The 21,080-nt window shown below is 37.2% G+C and overlaps 1 protein-coding gene and 2 pseudogenes across 1 annotated transcript in view; 2 read left to right on the top strand and 1 right to left on the bottom strand.

The window, feature by feature from the left end:
* DPYD (dihydropyrimidine dehydrogenase) overlaps positions 1-21,080 on the bottom strand; it is an 892,784-nt gene that overhangs the window by 801,074 nt on the left and 70,630 nt on the right. The gene's annotated exons all lie outside the window — the stretch shown is intronic.
* On the top strand, positions 4,723-6,473 carry LOC136149709 (small ribosomal subunit protein uS10-like; annotated as a pseudogene).
* Positions 15,591-16,828, top strand: LOC136163305 (eukaryotic initiation factor 4A-II pseudogene; annotated as a pseudogene).

Genomic DNA, 21,080 nt, shown 5'->3' with positions numbered 1-21,080 from the left:
CACCCACGGTGGATGTGACTGGTGATAGAAGCAAGGTCCAATGCTACAAAGAGCAATATTGCATAGGAACCTGGAATGTTAGGTCCATGAATCAAGGCAAATCGGAAGTGGTCAAACAGGAGATGGCAAGAGTGAACATCAACATTCTAAAAATCAGCAACCTAAACTGGATACTGGATTGGAATGGGTGAATTTAACTCAGATGGCCATTATATCTACCACATTGGGCAGGAATCCCTTAGAAGAAAGGGAATAGCTATTGTAGTCAATAAGAGAGTCTGAAATGCAGTACTTGGATGCAATCTCAAAAATGACAGAAGGATCTCTGTTTGTTTCCAGGCAAACCATTGAATATCATGGTAATCCAAGTCTATGCCACAACCAGTTAATGCTGAAACTAGCACCCAAAAAAGATGTCCTTTTTCATTATAGGGGACTGGAATGCAAAAGTAGGAAGGCAAGAAATACCTAGAGTAACAGGCAAATTTGGCCTTGGAGTACAGAATGAAGCAGGGCAAAGGCTAATAGAGTTTTGCCAGGAGAATGCACTGGTCATAGAAAACAAAATCTTCCAACAACACAAGAAAAGACTCTACACATGGATACCACTAGATAGCCAACACCGAAATCAGATTGATTATATACTTTGCAGCCAAAGATGGAGAAGCTCTACACAGTTAGCAAAAACAAAAACAGAAGCTGACTGTGGTTCAGACCGTGAACTCCTTATTGCCAAATTCAGACTTAAATTGAAGTAGGAAAACCACTAGACCATATAGGTATGACCTAAATCAAATTCCTTATGACTATACATTGGAGTGAGAAACAGATTTCAGGGACTAGATCTGATAGACAGAATGCCTGATGAACTATGGACAGACGTTCATGACTGTGTACAGGAGACAGGGATCAAGACCATCCCCAAGAAAAAGAAATGCAAAAAAATCAAAATGGCATGAGGAGGACTTATAAATAGCTTAGAAAAGAAGAGAAGCGAAAAGCAAAGGAGAAAAGGAAAGATATTCCCATTTGAATGTAGAGTTCCAAAGAATAGCAAGGAGAGATAAGAAAGATTTCCTCAGCAATCAATGCAAAGAAATAGAGGAAAACAATAGAATGAGAAAGACTAGAGATCTCTTCAAGAAAATTAGAGATACCAAGGGAATATTTTATGCAAAGATAGGCTCAATAAAGGACAGAAATGGTAGGGACCTAACAGAAGCAGAAGATATTAAGAAGAGGTGGCAAGAATACACAGAAGAACTATACAAAAAAGATCTTCACAACCCAGATAATCATGATGGTGTGATCACTCACCTAGAGCCAGACATCCTAGAATATGAAGTCAAGTGGGCCTTAGGAAGCATCACTACGAACAAAGCTACTAGAGGTGATAGAATTACAGTTGAGCTCTTTCAAATCCTAAAAGATGATGCTGTGAATGTGCTGCACTCAATATGTCAGCAAATTTGGGAAAGCTAGCAGTGGCCACAGGACTGGAAAAGGTCAGTTTTCATTCCAATCCCAAAGAAAGACAATGACAAAGAATGCTCAAACTAGGACACAACTGCACTCATCTCACACGCTAGTAAAGCAATGCTCAAAATTCTCCAAGCCAGGCTTCAGCAATATGTGAACCGTGAACTTCCAGATGTTCAAGCTGGCTTTAGAAAAGGCAGAGGAAACAGAGATCAAATTGGCAACATCCTCTGGATCATTGGAAAAACAAGAGAGTTCCAGAAAAACATCTATTTCTGCTTTACTTTCTATGCCAAAGCCTTTGACTGTGTGGATCACAATAAACTGTGGAAAATTCTGAAAGAGATGAGAATATCAGACCACATGACATGCCTCTTGAGAAACCTGTATGCAGGTCAGGAAGCAACACTTAGAACTGGACATGGAACAACAGACTGGTTCCAAATAGGAAAAGGAGTACATCAAGGCTGTATATTATCACCCTGCTTATTTAACTTATATGCAGAGTACATCATGAGAAACGCTGGGCTGGAAGAAGCACAAGCTGGAATCAAGATTACCAGGAGAAATAATAACCTCAGATATGCAGATGACACCACTCTTGTGGCAGAAAGCGAAGAAGAACAAAAGAGCCTCTTAATGAAAGTAAAAGAGGACAGTGAGAAAGTTGGCTTAAAGCTCAACATTCAGAAAACTAAGGTCATGACATCCGGTCCCATCACTTCATGGCAAACAGATGGGGAAACAGTGGAAACAGTGGCTGACTATATTTTTCTGGGCTCCAAAATCACTGCAGATGGTGACTGCAGCCATGAAATTAAAAGATGCTTTCTCCTTGGAAGGAAAGTTATGGCCAACTTGGACGGCATATTAAAAAGCAGAGACATTACTTTGTCAACAAAGGTCTGTCTAGTCAAGGTTATGGTTTTTCCAGTAATCATGTATGGATGTGAGAGCTGGGCTATAAAGAAAGCTGAGCATGGAAGAATTGATGCTTTTGAACCGTGGTGTTGGAGAAGACTCTTGAGAGTCCCTTGGACTGCAACGAGATCCAACTAGTCCTTTTGAAAAGACCCTGATGCTGGGAAAGATTGAGGACAGGAGGAGAAGGGGATGACAGAGGATGAGATGGTTCGATGGCATCACCGACTCATTGGACCTGGGTTTGAGTGAATTCCAGGAGTTGGTGATGGACAGGGAGACTTGGCATGCTGCAGTTCATGGGGCCGCAAAGAGTCGTATACAACTGAGGGACTGAACTGAACTGAACTGAATCAATAGAATAACAAGTATAATAAAATTCTCAGTGACTATATTAAAATTGCAAAATATGAAAAAATTACTTTAGAACTTAACTTTCAAATGGACATTTTTAAGGAAAACCTAATGCTGCAATTCAAATGATTTCCTCTCTATTATTTATTTCTATTAGAAGACATCTATATATTTAAATTGTCAAATTATCTTAATACTTCAGTTAAACATTATACACATATTACATACATATATATTACATACATACACTTATACATGCCCTACAATTCATATAAGAAATTACTTGGTGTAATTCTCCACTAAATGATGTCATTAGTACCTTTTGCTGATTTCATGGAATTATAATTATCATAATTATCATGCTGGTCATTAGTACTGTCTTAAGTAGCTTATACGTTACTAGTTCTACAAAGATCTGCCCAATATTCTATTAACATTCATTGACAGACTGCTGCTGAAACCACTGAACTGAAGAGATCCTTGAAAATGCAATAAATGTTTGCTGAATTGAAACTACTGACTATTGGTAGTTATAAAGTAAAAATCTATATTGTTTAAACAATTTCCAAAAAAAAACAAAACTCACAACCTCTCAAGGAATTAAAATCTTCACTCTTAGGATATTCTTTAGTTCTAATCTGAAGCCCTTATAGTTCCCATCCTCTTGTTCTGTACTCAATGGAAATGTTCAATAAATATTTGTTAAACTCTATCCTCTTGTTCTGCACTCACTAAAGATGGAAAACAGTTAGTCATCTTTCTTTTGTACGAACCCTTCACTCAAAGACTGTTATTAACTCCATACTCTTACATTCTCAAGCTTGAACAATCCAATTCTTTAGCCTTGCTTCATCATTCTGATTTGTTTTCAACTCTCAATATATACACGTGCTTATCTCAGGAATCCACTTTAGTTCTCAACTTTCCTTCTTAGCAGTGGGGCTCAAAACTGGACAACCTGTTCTATGCATTTAACCAATTTTGAACATAATCAACAAAATATTGCTTTAGAGCTTCTTACTATAGCAATAACTCCCTCTCAAACAGCCTGATCTAGATGCTTTTAGGAACTAAAGTGATACTTTGACCCACTAGAACTTACAGACTTAGTGGCAGAAGCTCTTTTCCCTCATAGTAAGTAATATGTTTTCCTTCAGTATATTCTGTAGAGTTGGATAATAATTTTCCTCAGCACAAGCTGATTACATGTAAACTGAATACAATTTTAAGACAACAAAACAAAGTAAAAAGTGACACCCATGTGCCATTACATGGTGGATTTGAATAATTCCATCCTCTTTCCCAAATTCATTATTCATGGAAGTTTCTGACAATCCCCAGTGAACAACACATCTGCTGCATGAGAACTTTTATTTCCTCAGCTAAGTTGGAAGTGGAAACTTGATTTTTTTAAACACTTATTATAGCATATAATCAGGGTTACCTTGGTTAGTTATTAATTAGATTAAATTATATCCACACTTCTCTCCTTAAAAAGTCAAATGTTCACTACTGAGTAAGCAATACTCTGAAACAGACACTTCATAACATTTCCATATATAAATCATTTATATGTATTTTATTGGTATAGATTTATTAGAAATAAATTGACAATACTTTTAGAGTATATCCTATATGTTCTAGCTCTCTGGCTTTGTAAAAACTACATTTTAATAGAGAGAGAAATGACATAAATATATACTCAAAATATCTATTTAAAATATGGTAAATTACACACTTCAAATGTCAACATTTACTACTGTTAGCCTCATATACTGTTAAACTCTTTAGGGAAAGACAGGATGGTAATGTGATAGTGAGGGAAATGGACCTAGGAAAAACAGAATAGCCAGGGACAGCCTAGTTTCTAAGGTCATGATACAGGAAAAGGGAATTGCAAAAATTCTGAGATGGCTATGAACTTGACTAACTCCAAGTAAAAGAAAGTGTTCTTTTACATTTGATATCATGCTTAACGGTAGAGGTTACAACAGGAGAGGTGGACAGGGCTCAGATCATAAAGAACCTTGCTAAACTGTGGTAAGGAGTTTGTAATTTACTGGAATTACAACATGAACACAGGAAAACACTTAATTCAGCATCACTGTTTACAAAGCATAAGAAAACCATCATATAATACTTTGTCCTCTTTATTTTTGTTTAGTAATTTTTTAACTTCTTAAAATATTAATTCATCATGTGCTTCTAGAATACACATAATCATCAGGAAATACAGATTTCTAAAATACTGCACAAGAGATAAATGACCTTTTAGCTTGTATAATTAAATAAGATGACTAAATAGGGAGGGATGAATGAATATCCTAGTCATCACTTTAAGGTAGCCACTCTCAGATCTAACTTGCACCACTCATATATCACTAAGAATCAGTGTTATATTTCCAACTTATTAATTGAATTTCAGAACTGGGCTAAGTCATACAACCAAAAGGGTGGAGTACAAGGAAGTGCACTCATATTCTCCTGTGAGAACACCAAAATCACAACTAGTTGCTGAAGAAACACCAACAGCAGGACCTTGGAACCTACCAAAAAAAGATACTCCATATACAAAAAAAAGAAGAAGCCACAATAAGATGACACAAGGAGCACAATCAAGTTAAAATAAAATCCCATACCCACCAGGAGGGCAACCCACAAACTGGAGAACAATAATACAAAGAATTTCTCTCAATATTGTAAGATTCTCGGCCCCAAAACAATAGGATGGGAAAGACTAGAGATCTCTTCAAGAAAACTAGAGATACCAAGGAAACATTTCATGCAAAGATGGGCACAATATAGGACAGAAATGGTATGGACCTAACAGAAGCAGAAGATATTAAGAAGAGGTGGCAAGAATACACAGAAGAACTATATAAAAAAGACTTTAATGACCCAGGTAACTATGATGCTGTGATCACTCACCTAGAGTCAGATGTCCTGGAGTCTGAAGTCAAGTGGACCTTAGGCAGTATCATTACGAGCAAAGCTAGAGGAGGTGATGGAATTGCAGTTGAGCTATTTCAAATCCAAAAAGATGAGGCTGTGAAAGTCCTGCACTCAATATACCTAATTACATAAACTCAATAAATTTGCTATGAGTGTAATTACATATATCTAATTACATATACTTTAGAATTTTTAAGACAGTCTTTTGTATCCTGTAAATGTGAATTTTGATGTAATAACTGCTAATAAAAGTATACTGAAACAGTAAAAAAAAAAAAAAAAAAATTGCTCTTTGAGGAAGACAACGGTCACCACTGCAGCGAAGTTCCCTGAGGCCCGCTCCTGCTCCTAACTCACCGCTGTTTGCTCTCGTGCACAAACACGTTGGTCAGGAGGCTGCGTTGCAGCCACGGCCTTTAAAGACACCAGTAAGACTCCCATGGAGCCAGAGGTGGCCATTCACCCGATTAGGATCACCCTCACCAGCCGCAACGTGAAGACTCTGGAGAAGGTGTGTGCTGACCTGATCAGAGGCATGAAGGAAAAAATCTCAAAGTGAAAGGACAAGTTCGGATGCCTACCAAGAGTCTGAGAATAACTACAAGGAAAACTCCTTGTGGTGAAGGTTCTAAGACTTGGGCTCGATTCCAAATGAGGATCTACAAGCGACTCATTGACCTGCACAGCCCTTCTGAAATTGTCAAGAAGATCACTTCCATCAGTATTGAGCCAGGAGTCAGGTGAGAGTCACCATTGCCGATGCCTAAATCAACCTTTTTAATAAATTGATAATCATTTGTTTAAAAAAAATTACATAAGTGCATAATTACATATGCACTCAATAGCAAATCTGGAAAACTCAGCAGTAGCCACAGGACTGGAAAAGGTCAGCTTTCATTCCAATCCCAAAAAAAGGCAATGACAAAGAATTCTCAAGCTACCGCACACCTGCACTCATCTCACACCCTAGTAAAGTAATGCTCAAAATTCTCCAAGCCAGGCTTCAACAGTACGTGAACCAAGAACTTCCAGATGTTCAAGCTGGATTTAGAAAAGGCAGAAGAACGAGAGATCAACTTGCTAACATCCGTTGGTCCATTGAAAAAGCAAGAGAATTCCAGAAAAACATCTACTTCTACTTTATTGACTACGCCAAATCTTTTGACTGTGTGGATCAAAACAAACTGTGGAAAATTCTGAAAGAGATGGGAATACCAGACCACTTGACCCATCTCCTGAGAAATCTGTATGCAGGTCAAGAAGCAACAGTTGGAACTGGACATGGAACAACCGACTGGTTCCAAACTGGGAAAGGAGTACGTCAAAGTTGTATACTGTCACCCTGCTTATTTAACTTATATGCAGAGTACATCATATGAAATGCCAGGCTGGATGAAGCACAAGCTGGAATCAAGATTGCTGGGAAAAATATCAATAACCTCAGATATGAATATGACACCACCCTTATGGCAGAAAGTGAAGAGGAACCAAAGAGCCTCTTGATGAAAGTGAAAGAGAAGAATGAAAAAGTTGGCTTCAAACTCAACAATCAAAAAACGAAAATCATGGCATCCAGTCCCATCACTTCATGGCAAATAGATGGAGAAACAATGGAAACTCTGAGAGACTTTATTTTCTTGGGTTCCAGAATCACTACAGATGGTGACTGCAGGCACGAAGTTAAAAGACACTTGCTCCTTGGAATAAAACCTATGAACAACCTAGACAACATATTAAAAAGCAGAGAAATTACCTTGATGACGAAGGTCCGCCTAGTCAAAGCTATAGTTTTTCCAGTGGTCATGTATGGATGTGAGAGTTGAACTATAAAGAAAGCTGAGTGCCAAAGAATTGATGCTTTTGAACTTCAGTGTTGGAGAAAACTCTTGAGAGTCCCTTGGACTCCAAGGAGATCAAACCTGTCAGTCCTAAAGGAAATCAGTCCTGAGTATTCATTGGAACGACTGATGCTAAAGCTGAAACTCCAATACTTTGGCCACCTGATGCAAAGAGCTGACTCATTAGAGAAGACCCTGATGCTGGAAAAGACTGAAGGCAGGAGAAGGGGATGACAGAGGATGAGATGGTTGCATGGCATCACTGACTAAATATGTATGATTTTGAGCAAGCTCCAGGGGATGGTAAAGGAAGTAAAGCCTGGTGTGTTGCAGTTCATGAGGTCCACGGGGTTGCAAAGGGCTGGACATGACTGAGCAAATGAACAACAAATACTCCCATATTTCATAAAAATCTACAAGTATAACTAAGACTGAAACAACACACTAAAATATTTGTGAACTTATTTCTGAGGGTTAAGATTTCAAGTGATCCCATTTTTCTGTGTTCGTATTTCCTAAAATTCTCTACATTATCAAAAATTCTTTAATAACTGACTCTTACCGAGTTTTGGTTCTGTACCAGACATTGTTTTAAGTTCTTTCATGTCTTAATTTTTTAAAACCCTATCATCTCCCTCTAAAAGAGCCATTACTAAATTTGTTTTCTCAGATTGGGGAAGTGTTGTAAAGGGGTTAAATAACTTGCCTAAAGTTTCCTAGGCAGTAACTGATAGCACTCAGATCTGAACTTCACAAGCATGGTATCAGGACCTGAGCTACACACTAAGCATTCCACAAATAGAAGAGAAGCATTATAACAGTTATATTAAAACTTAAAAGGAACAAACTTGATGAATATAAAGACTGCCATGGTTGCATTTATCATCAAGCTCAGTTCTATCTCCATGAAATTTATAGGAAAAAAAAATATGGACAAATATTCTGTAGAAATGTTTGAATAAAGCTTTTCTTAAAGACAGGAGTCTCCTCCAAACTTTTAATTTTGTGACTTTCCTTTAACAACAACAAATCACGTGTTCTTGTTGTCCTCAGGAGCACTACGAAATTTCCTGCCTGAGAAGTAAATGACTGAGGGGAAAAATTACAGACCATTATGGCATGCTAATAATCCAAATTAGATAAACAAACACAAGCAATGGAAAGGAAGAAAGAGCAAATGCATTCAGCAGAGAATGGTGATAAAGTGTAATGGACAGCTCATTCTCCACAGTTAAAATTGCACAAGCTGAGCTGTCTAAGGGAAATGAGTCATCTAATTTTCAAGTTATAAGGGAATCTTACAGAATATTCTGAGTTTGAAAAGCTAACACTGCAGACAAATGAAATAGGACTCCAAATATCAGATTAAAATCACACACAATTACAACTGATATAGAATATTTTCCTCTCTTACAAATGGTTAAATGCATGGTAAATTTCCAGTTTTCTGTGTTATTTAAATTCCAAAGTAGGTATTAATTAATGAAGTAAATTAAGGTTAACTAAAATTTTCGTTATGAAAATGAAGTTTAAAACTCTCTATTATGACATTATTCACTTCTACAGTGCTTCTTCTTCAAGCTGGGCTTCAGCAATACGTGAACCATGAACTTCCAGATGTTTAAGCTGGTTTTAGAAAGGGCAGAGGAATGAGCAATCAAAATGCCAGCATCTGCAGGATCATTGAAAAAGCAAGAGAGTTCCAGAAAAATGTCTATTTCTGCTTTACTGACTAAGCCAAAGCCTTTGATTGTGTGGATAACAGCAAACTGTGGAAAATTCTGAAGGAGATGGGAATACCAGACCACCTGACCTGCCTCGTAAGAAATCTGTCTGCAGGTCAGAAAGCAACAGTTAGAACTGGACATGAACAACAGACTTGTTCCAAATAGGAAAGGAAGTACGTCAAGGGTGTATATTGTCATCCTGCTTATTTAACTTATATGCAGACTACATCATGAGAAACTCTGGGCTGGAGGAAGCAGAGCTGGAATCAAGATTGCCGGGAAAATATGAATAACCTCAGATATGCAGATGACACCACTCATATGGCAAAAAGTGAAGAAGAACTAAAGAGCCTCTTGATGAAAGTGAAAGAGGAGAGTGAAAAAGATGGCTTAAAGCTCAACATTCAGAAAACTAAGATCATGGCATCCGGTCCCATCACTTCGTGGCAAATAGATGGAGAAACAGTGGAAACAGTGGCCAACTATTTTTCTGGGCTCCAAAATCACTGCAGATGGTGATTGCAGCCATGAAATTAAAAGATGCTTACTCCTTGAAAGGCAAGTAAGTTATGACCAACCTAGACAGCATATTGAAAAGCAGAGACAATTCTTTGTCAACAAAGATCTGTCTAATCAAGGCTATGGTTTTTCCAGTGGTCATGTATGGATGTGCGAGTTGGGCTATAAAGAAAGCTGAGCGCTGAAGAATTGATACTTTTGAACTGTGGTGTTGGACAAGACTCTTGAGAGTCCCTTGGACTGCAAGGAGATCCAACCAGTCCATCCTAAAGGAGATCAGTCCTGGGTGTTCACTGGAACGACTGATGTTGAAGCTGAAACTCCAATACTTTGGCCACCTGATGTGAAGAACTGACTCATTGGAAAAGACCCTGATGCTGGGAAAGATTGAGGGCAGGTGGAGAAGCGGACGACAGAGGATGAGATGGTTGGATGGCATCACCGACTCAATGGACATGGATTTGGTTGAACTCTGGCAGTTGGCGATGGATAGGGAGACCTGGCGTGCTGCGGTTCATGGGGCCGCAGAGTCGGACATGACAAAGCAACTGATCTGAACTGAACTGAAGGATCAAAATTAAGAACTAAACTGTCTCCTAGTTTCTTAAAATTAATAATTCTCACATTAAAAATTAATGCTGTATTTTCATTTTCTTTCTGTTTTCACTAAGTAGTATTATGACTTACATGGTGCTTGCTATGTGCAATAGGGTGTCACATTTGCTAACAATATTATTATTACATGTGATTAGTATTATCAATATTAGTATAAATTAACATCATCCTCATTTTATAGATGAAGAAACTGAGCACCAAACAATAGCAATAACCTCCCTAATATCAGGGAGCTGGCAATTTTCTTTTTTTTTTTACAGAGCTAGTAATTTTCTAAACTCAGTTTCCCCATCTTTAAAGTAGAACACAATATACTAAATGCAATGCATTATAATAATTCTTATTCTTTATTAATATTATCCAAATTGTAAAAGTAGAATAATAGCCAATGAGCACTGAGAATCTGCATTTTCTAAAAGGTAATCTTCATTTTGAAATTGCTATGTAGAATGGCAACTTTCTATTCATCTTACTGAAATTCAATGGACCTGATGCTCACACAGCAACCTTCTGATTATTGTTTGACTTTCAGTGGAGTTCTTTTCTCAGTGGTGATGACATCTCAGATTAAATCAAGAACATAATTTTGATGATGATTTAATACCCCATGTAGCTCAAACACAAGCAGAAGATAATAATAATCAGTGTTCTAATACATGGAAGAGATACTTTCCTTGTTATAAATTAATAAACTGGTACACAGAAAGTTAGCAAGAACCAATCCCATATATTTCCCTCAGAAATAGCTTAGGCTTATTAGTGAGAACCAACTGTCCATCAATACCCACATCCCACAGTGCATTCTTTCTATCTTGACATCACCTACAGGCATATGTCTCCCTAAACCCATTAATCCCATTCTGGATTAATGATTCCACAGAAGCACCTTCTAGCACTTGAGCATCTGTCTATCATGTTATTTCTCTTATATTACAGTTCTTTATTAATGGGTTTCTCTCTCTCACTTGACTAAGTATTCCTCTGTGTTTAAAAGTTCATGTATAACCCAGTGTTTGGTCAATAGTAGGTGCTCAATATCCACTTACTGGATTAATTAATGATTGATTTGTATTTAATTCAACTCTTCAGGAACTTCTATGCTATTAGTTCAGTCCTGTGAAGTCTTCACAACTTTAGACTCAATAAAATCCTTGGGTATTGTCATACTTAAGTTTCTGAACTAGGTGAATCACTGTGAAAAGAATAATTAAGATTCTCCTGCCAAATGCCAGCACATCTGATGAGCAGTAACCTTTATAAAATTTCTGAGTACAATTTCAAGGCTCATTTTTTCCCTTTCTAAGTATAAGACATACTACACCACACCTAGCCTAGAATCTAAACTAGAATACTGAGTAAAAATGCTTAATAAATGTACTAAACTGTATAAATAAATTAACAGCCATCACTTATTTAACATTTAATTTTTCTTTCAAAATATAATATACACAGTCTTCAATTATCTTCAGAATACAATTATATTAGAAGGTGGACAAAAGGATGTCATCAGATACTAAGAAAGCATCAGAAAACACGTGAGTCACATGACTCATCTAAAATTGAGTAATTAGCATGAATAGTCTATTTCCATTTTCCAACAAAGATTTGCTTTATGAAACTGTCTTCAAAATACAAGTTCTAAGAACAAACCAGGCCACATGGAAGCAAATGTCTTATCCTCACACACAAAAAAATGTGTAAGCATAAAAGAAAAGCAGGATATAATAAAGTTGGGAAAACATTCTTAATCACAATGTTTGGTTCTGGGAAAACATTCTAGAGGAAAGAATAAATTGATGAGAAGATTAATCTGAGTCAAGAAGAAATTTGGAGGACTAGAATCAACTTTAAGAGAAATCAGATACAAGAACAAATCATTAAAAATATGTACACTTAAAAATCTTTAATAAACAGCTGTAAAGTTCCTTTTAGAAAATACAGAAGAAAAATCTAAATGTGTAAAATATGTTAAGCTGGGAGCTGAAGTTCCAAGATACTTTCAGTCTTTAGCAGACACATCAAAACATAGTCTGTTTCATATAGCTGCAATGAAACAGCCTTCAAAATACATCAGAAGAATTAAGAACTTCATATAACAGTAAACAGTGCATTAGATAAAAATTTCAATCTTTAGGGAAGCAGAAAACTGCTTTCACAAGAAGCCAGAGAATGGAAAAGGAAAGGGAACAAACTTATTAAACAAAATAAAACATTAGAAAACTCTAGAGTGTGTATGGAATGATTTTTAAAAGATAAAGAAGGATCAAGTCTTGGGTTGATCTAGCTAAAAATAAGGGCCTGGGCTTCTCTGATCTTGGAGAAGATAACATAGACAGGAACTGAATATAAAAAATGCATTAGATTCCAAGTGTCCACGAACAGATGAATGAATAAATAAGATATGATACACACACAGATACAAACACACACACACACACAGAGGACTATTACTCAACCATAAACAGAAGGAAATTTTGCCAATTTTGACAACATGAATGGCTCTGAAAAATATTATGCTTAGTGAAGTAAGTCAGACAGCAGAGGACAAATTATGTGTGTTTTCATTTATATGTGGAGTCTAAAAATAAAACAAATGAACAAATAAAACAGAAACAGATTCATGGACACAGAGAAAACACTAGTGGTTTCTGAGGGGATAGGGATTAAGGTGTACAGGATAGGGGATATAGTCAATATTTTCAATAACTTTGAATTGAGTATAACCTATAAAAGTATCAAATTACTATGTTATACATTTGAAAATAATACAAAAATTTAACTCGTCTATACTTCAATTAAAATTAATGCATTAGAAAACTGAGCCCTCTTAGAAGATGAATTAAAAGTCATTTTGAAGAAATTAATTGATGCAGCTATGTTACTTCTCTAAAAACTCAAGAAAAATAAAATAAATGCTAACCAAGCTAACTGATGGAGAAGGAAATGGCATCCTACTCCAGTATTCTTGCCTGGAGAATCCCATGGCCAGAGGAGCTTGCTGAGCTGCTGTCCATGAGGTCACACAGAGTCAGACACAACTGAAGCAACTTAGCATGCATGCATGCATTGGAGAAGGAAATGGCAACCCACTCCAGTGTTCTTGCCTGGAGAATCCAAGGGACAGAGGAGCCTGGTGGGCTGCCGTCTATGGGATCGCACAGAGTTGGACACGAAGACACGACTTAGCAGCAGCAGCAACAGCAAGCTAACTGAAGGAGATAAGAAAACTTATGTACTTAAATGTTATATCAAAACTTTCCAAATTGGCAAAGTTTCATTTCAGTCAGAAACACACACATACACACACTGAAAGGGAGATGGAAGCTTCAAGTTTTCCTGAACTGAATTTTTAAAAACGCATTTTCACAAAGTATCCAGTTTAGAGTGAATCTATTCCATAAAGATAGAGGGCAATCTTCCCAACAGAGGTGAAAAGATCAGCTACACATTTAAAGAGACAGACATATATAAAATTATTGCCAAAGTCTTTTAGAAAAAATTTCAAAAAAATCATTGGCTACTATAAAAGGCAGCTTATTCTCCATCACAAAAACTCAGATAAAAGATCTACTAGCTGAGGAAAAACCCTGATAACATAAGAGAACAAAACCCCTACACATTGGACAAATTATTAAGAAATCAAATATTCTGAAAAGTATACTGTTGTTCAGTTGCTCAGTGTGTCCAACTCTTTGCAACCACAAGAACTGTACCATGCCAGGCTTTCTGGTCTTTCACTATCTCCCAGAGTTTGCGCAAACTCATGTCCATTGGGTCGGCTATGCCATCCAACCATCACATCCACTGCCACTCTATTCTCCCGCTGTCCTCAATCTTTCCCAGCATCAGGGTCTCTTCCAATGAATAAACTATTCGTGTGAGGTGGCCAAAGTAATGGAGCTTCGGCTTCAGCATCAGTCCTTCCAATGAATTTGCAGAGTTGATTTCCTTTAGGATTGCCTGGTTTGATCTCCTTATAGACCAAGGGATACTCAAGAGTCTTCTCCAGAACCACAATTTCAAAGCACCAATTCTTTGGCACTCAGCCTTCTTTATGGTCCAACTTTCATATCCATAACACGCTTACTGGAAAAACCATAGTTTTGACTATACTAACGTCCTCAATACTCCAAGTTGGGCTCTTAACAGAGACCAAAGAGGACTACCTGGAAATGCTCTAGATAAACAGATCTCTGAGGAAGGAGGAGATCAAGTTGTGATGTTGTGCAGATGCAGTTTCAACTCCAGAACAGACCAGATGCCACCTGCCCCAGCCCAGGATTAGAGCCCCATGACCAGTCCTTCCATCAAGCCAACTCCCTTCTGATAGAGCAGGTCCTGCATAAGTGAAACTGACCTTGTACTGGTAGGTGTTTTGGACCCTCTTTGGGCTCAACTCTCTCATTTGACTTGGAGTTACTAGTCTAGACTCAGGTGGTCTATTTGTCAAAGGTCAGGGGTGCTCAGGGACAGGATTGAGAAGAGGAACTCTTGACCTCCTCCAGTTCTGTAAGGTGAAAATGAACTTCCTGAAGCAGCCAGTCCCCTGAAGAAATTCCCTCACTCAGTACATCCTCCCCTGACAACAAAAACGGTCTCTATGCCAAGTACTGAATTTTGTCTTCTAATCACATAGCTTGAAAAACAGATGTGAATCAATTTCCTAGTTCATCTGACGTTCCCATGAGCTCTTTCTGAAGATCCAGAAGATAGCAAGATGCTTTTCTTCTCCCTTTACTGAAGGAATTCTGATTTTTTCTTTCAATTTTTTACAATTAAAAGATTACATGACTCAAATGAATGTTTCATAGGATTATGCTGCTGCTGCTGCTGCTGCTGCTAAGTCACTCCAGTTGTGTCTGACTCTGTGGGACCTCATAGACGGCAGCCCAAGAGGCTCCCCCATCCCCGGGGTTCTCTAGAAAGAACACTGGAGTGGGTTGCCATTTTCTTCTCCAGTGCATGAAAGTGAAAAGTGAAAGTGAAGTTGCTCAGGCGTTTCTGACTCTAAGTGACCCCATAGACTGCAGCCTACCAGGCTCCTCCATCCATGGGATTTTCCAGGCAAGAGTACTGGAGTGGGGTGCCATTGTCTTCTCCATCATAGGATTATAATCCATAGGAAAATGTTCTATAACTATGTATAATTTAAATGTGAATAAGTAGCTTTTCAGTCCGGCACTGAGTGGTTCTTCGGATCACGTCTGGTGGCTCCGCGGATTATAACAGAGAACATGGCAACCCAGAGGGAATGAACCCCGATGGTGTCATCGAGAGCAACTGGAATGAGATTGTTGATAACTCTGATGATATGAACTTAAAGGAGTCTCTTCTTCGAGGCATCTATGCTTATGGTTTTGAGAAGCCATCAGCTATTCAGCAGAGAGCTATTATTCCATGTATTAAAGGGTATGATGTGATTGCTCAAGCTCAGTCAGGTACTGACAAGACAGCCACATTTGCTATTTCCATCCTGTAACAGCTGGAGATTGAGTTCAAGGAGACCCAAGCACTAGTACTGGCCCCCATCAGAGAACTGGCTCAACAGATCCAAAAGGTAATTCTGGCACTTGGAGATTACATGGGAGCAACCTGGTCATGCCTGCATTGGTGGAACAAATGTTCGAAATGAAATGCAAAAACTGCAGGCTGAAGCACTACATATTGTTGTTGGAACACCAGGGAGAGTGTTTGATATGTTAAACAGAAGATATACTCTCCAAAATGGATCAAAATGTTTGTTTTGGATGAAGCAGATGAAATGCTGAACCAAGGGTTTAAGGATCAAATCTATGAGATTTTCCAAAAATTAAATACTAGTATTCAGGCGGTCTTGCTTTCTGCCACAATGCCAACAGATGTGTTGGAAGTGATCAAAAAATTCATCAGAGATCCAATTTGAATTTTGGTGAAAAAGGAAAATTTGACCCTTGAAGGAATCAAACAGTTTTTTATTAATGTTGAAAGAGAGGAATGGAAGTTGGATACACTTTGTGACTTGTACGAGACACTGACAATTACATAGGCTGTTATTTTTCTCAATACAAGGCGCAAGGTGGACTGGCTCACAGAGAAAATGCATGCCAGGGACTTCACGGATTCTGCCCTGCATGGTGGCATGGACCAGAAAGAAAGAGATGTTATCATGAGGGAATTTCGATCAGGGTCAAGCCGTGTTCTGATCACTACTGACTTGGCTCGTGGAATTGATGTGCAACAACTGTCATTGGTTATAAACTCTGATCTACCTACCAATTGTGAAAACTAGATTCACAGAATTGGCAGAGGGGGTCAATTTGGGAGGAAAGGTGTGGCTATAAACTTTGTTACTGAAGAAGACAAGAGGATTCTTTGTGACACTGAGACTTTCTACAATACTACAGTGGAGGAAATGCCAGTGAATGTGGCCGGCCTTATTTAATTCCTGGGATGAGATAGTTTTGAATGCAGTGCTCACTGTTGCTGAATAGGCGATCACAACGTGCATTGTGCTTCCTTCTTTGGGAATATTTGAATCTTGTCTCAATGCTCATAACGGATCAGAAATACAGATTTTTGATAGCAAAGCGACATTGGTCGTGAGCTCTTGTGAGGAAAGTCATTGGCTTTATCCTCTTTAGAGTTAGACTGTTGGGGTGGGTATAAAAGATGGGGTCTGTAAAATCTTTCTTTCTTAGAAATTTATTTCCTAGTTCTGTAGAAATGGTTGTATTAGATGTTCTCTATCATTTAATAATGTACTTGTGGACTAAAAGATATAAGTGCTGTATAAAATCAGCCAATTATGTTAAACTAGCATATTTGCCTTTATTGTGTTTGTCATTAGCCTGAATAGAAAGGCCTTTAAAATTGATTTTTTTTTTTAGCATTTGAATGCATTTTGTTTGGTATTATATTTATTCAATAAAGTATTTAATTAGTGCTAAGTGTGAATTGAACCCTGTTGCTAAGCCCCAGCAAACAATCATCCTAGGTAGCGTAAAACCCCCAGTAAAATGGCCATATTGCATGTGTCTTAATGAAGTTTGAATGTTAAATAAATTGTATATTCACTTTAAAAAAATTATAATAAATGTGAATAAGTAAACTGACTTCCTTTTATTCAACTTGTAGGTACTGTAATTACAGTATTTTTGTTTTTAAATCCACTGAAATAATCCAGAAACACAGCAAGTAGTTCTGTCTTTGTTCAATAATAAATGTGATTTGTCCCTTTTTTGTGGCTATTACTTAAGTGATTATGGAAACCTGATAGAATTATAATTCTTAGGATAAGGTTTTATATACAAAGTTTATTGAAAAGTGACTTTCATGGATACATTGTTTGTTTTCTTCTGTTTCTAGATGGTATAAAGGCAGTACTTCTGTTTTGCTGTTTTACAAGTCTTCCCTAACTTAGCTGTGGTAAGAGTTTTACCAGGAATATCCTGCGATAGAAACATTTGAAACTCAAACTTAAATCTGTAACCAGTTATCAAATTTAATGTACTGGTGAAACTAGCAAGGTTATTAAAATAAACCTGGTTTAAAAAATCCAAACTACCTAAAAATCTAGGCTTTGGCAAAGAAAAACAGGCATTACTATCTAGCACTTCAACTAAGAATTATCAAATCTACAGTACTGTCAAAACAATTTTAATACTAGTCATAATATATGCTTAATGAATATATACATGAAATATTTAATGCCAAATGCAGAATGTATGTGACAAATATTATGTGACAGTAGTTCTTAATTTTGAATCAAAATACATGCTGTAGGTTCTGCAAATGTATAATGATCTATAGTTAGTTTAAAATTATTTCTGTTTTTTAATTTTTACTGGACTTTTTCGCTTATGTTTATATTACCATGGTGTAATTTTTAATCATAGTCCCCCTTTTGGATGATTTACTTCTTTGATTTTGAAAATATAAAACAATTTATTTTTTGTTATCTGTATTTTATTCTTCAGCTTGAAATCTGCTTGCCTATTACCCAGATGACCCTAAGCATTACTCTTTCTAAATGAAAAAATTAAAGGTTAAAAGAAAATGCTCTCTATTGGAATTCTGTATGGTCTAGCAACATTATCCACTGCCCTTTTAAACACAGAGCAGTAACAAGGATTCCTTCCCTTTCTATCTCCTTACTAATCTATGCAAAACCTTTCTTTCACTGTATATTGATTCACTGGTAAACAGAAAGATAGAAATGACAAAGATTTCTTCCACTATTAAAACAAAAATTCATAACAATCTTTTTTTTTTTCAATCTTTCTCTGGTAGATTAAATAAGATACCTTAGATTCTCATAGTTATGAAAAACAATAGAAATTCTAAATTTTAAAATACTTATAGCTAGAAAACAATTACAGGTTCTAGCATCCTTGTGTGCTAAGTCGGTTCAGTCATGTCTGACTCTTGGCAACCCAGTAGACTGTAGCCTGCCAGGTTCCTCTGTCCGTGGGCTTCTCCAGGCAAGAATACTAGAGTGGGCTGCCATGCCCTCCTCCAGGAAATCTTCCCCACCCAGGAACTGAACCCGTATCTCCTGCACTGCAGGCAGATTCTTTACCACTGGGCCACCGGGGAACCGCTCTTGCATTCTTACTACTAGTCAATTATTGACTTTTAAAAGTAGACTTTTAAAGTATCCTTTTTTCCAATAAATGGTTTTTTCCTACCAAATTATTGCAGAAGACAGAGGTAAATATAGGTTAGCAAATGTACCAAAATGCAGAAAACAGATAAAAGATACTCAAAGCAAATCATAGAAGCATTTAACAAATTTATCATCTATAATCATTTGTATTCGCCAATAATAGACAAAGTTTTTTGACATTGAATTATAATTAAATCCAAACATACTATTTAGGAGAAACCAAAACCAAACAACCCAGAAAAAAATAAAAAAAAAGAAAGAAAACTTTTTAAAGGTACAACCATAGACAAAAATATATTAAGTAAGCAAACAAAAATAAAACAGCTACAATAATATACTAATAATTACATAACAGATAGAGTAAAACACAAAGCAAAACCTTTAAACTGAGTTTCAACACATGATAAAATATATGGCTGCCTAATTTAAATGCTACCCCTTCAGAGGTCACCCAACCTGAATTCCCTATCATTTTAGTCATTTCCTCTCATTTCCAATGTCATTTTAGTCATTTTGATAGTTTACAGTGAACAGTGTCGGATTCTTGATCTCTGAAGATGATTCAGCTTCAGGACCAGGGACCAGGCCTGATCACTTAAGAGCTTTTGTGTAGCAGAGTTTTACTAAAATATGAAAGGGACAGAGAAAGCTTCCGACATAGACATCAGAAGGGGGACAGAGTGCCTCCTCGGTGGTCTAACCAAAACAGTTACATACTTTTTAAATTAGTTATTACAATAAGTCAAAAGAATGTCTCAAAATTATAAAAATCTTACCAGACCTACACCCACAATTTACATTTTAAGGTAACAGGATTAGAATTTAACAACAGAAAGATCTTGCCAGACCCACTCCCATAATATACATTCTAAAATATCAGGATTAGTCAGGAGGTTTTCAGGAAGAGAAACTGTTCTCAAGTGGGATACATTGTTGTTATATAATCCCTAGTACAGAGTTTAGCTGAGTTGTTTGTTGTGTAATCATCAGTTCCAGGCTTAAAGTAAAAAACAATTTTATGTGACTAACACTAAGGAATGAAGAGGAAAAAAATATGTTGTCCTTTCCTCCACCTTGAGAATTCCAAATCCCTACCTCCTCCTTAGAAAAGGTTAGTTTTCATTCCAATCCCAAAGAAAGGCAATGACAAAGAATGCTCAAACTACCACAAAATTGCACTCACCTCACACGCTAGTAAAGTAATGCTCAAAATTCTACAAGCCAGGTTTCAGCAATACATGAACAGTGAACCTCGAGATGTTCAAGCTGGTTTTAGAAAAGGCAGAGGAACCAGAGTCAAATTGCCAACATCCACTGGATCATTGAAAAAGCAAGAGAGTTCCAGAAAAACATCTATTTCTGCTTTATTGACTATGCCAAAGCCTTTGACTGTGTGGATCACAATTAACTGTGGAAAACTCTGAAAGAGATGGGAATACCAGATCACCTGACCTGCCTCCTGAGAAATCTGTATGCAGGTCAGGAAGCAACAGTTAGAACTGGACATGGAAAAACAGATTGGTTCTAAATAGGAAAAGGAGTAAGTCAAGGCTGTATATTGTCACCATGCTTATTTAACTTGTATGCAGAGTACATCATGAGAAACGCTGGGCTGAAAGAAGTACAAGCTGGAATCTAGATTGCTGGGAGAAATATCAATAACCTCAGATATACAGATGCTGCTGCTGCTGCCAAGTCCCGTCAGTCGTGTCCAACTCTGTGCGATCCCATAGATGGCAGCCCACCAGGATCCCCCATCCCCGGGATTCTCCAGGCAAGAACACTGGAGTAGGTTGCCATTTCCTTCTCCAATGCATGAAAGGGAAAAGTGAAATTGAAGTCACTCAGTCATGACCTCCTCCGTGAGAGCCCCAGACCCCTTTCTCCTCCTCTGGCACTCCAAACTTTTTATCAACCTGCCTAGGAATTGACTCTCTCAATTTCCTCTCATTTTTCTATTTATATTCACCACACTATATTTATAATAGCCAAAATTTTAATCTGTTTAATTACTGTTGGTCTTTCCTAACT

The sequence above is a fragment of the Muntiacus reevesi genome, chromosome 1, assembly GCF_963930625.1.
Source record: "Muntiacus reevesi chromosome 1, mMunRee1.1, whole genome shotgun sequence".
Lineage (NCBI taxonomy): Eukaryota > Metazoa > Chordata > Mammalia > Artiodactyla > Cervidae > Muntiacus > Muntiacus reevesi.
This window is presented reverse-complemented; position numbering and strand designations above follow the sequence as displayed.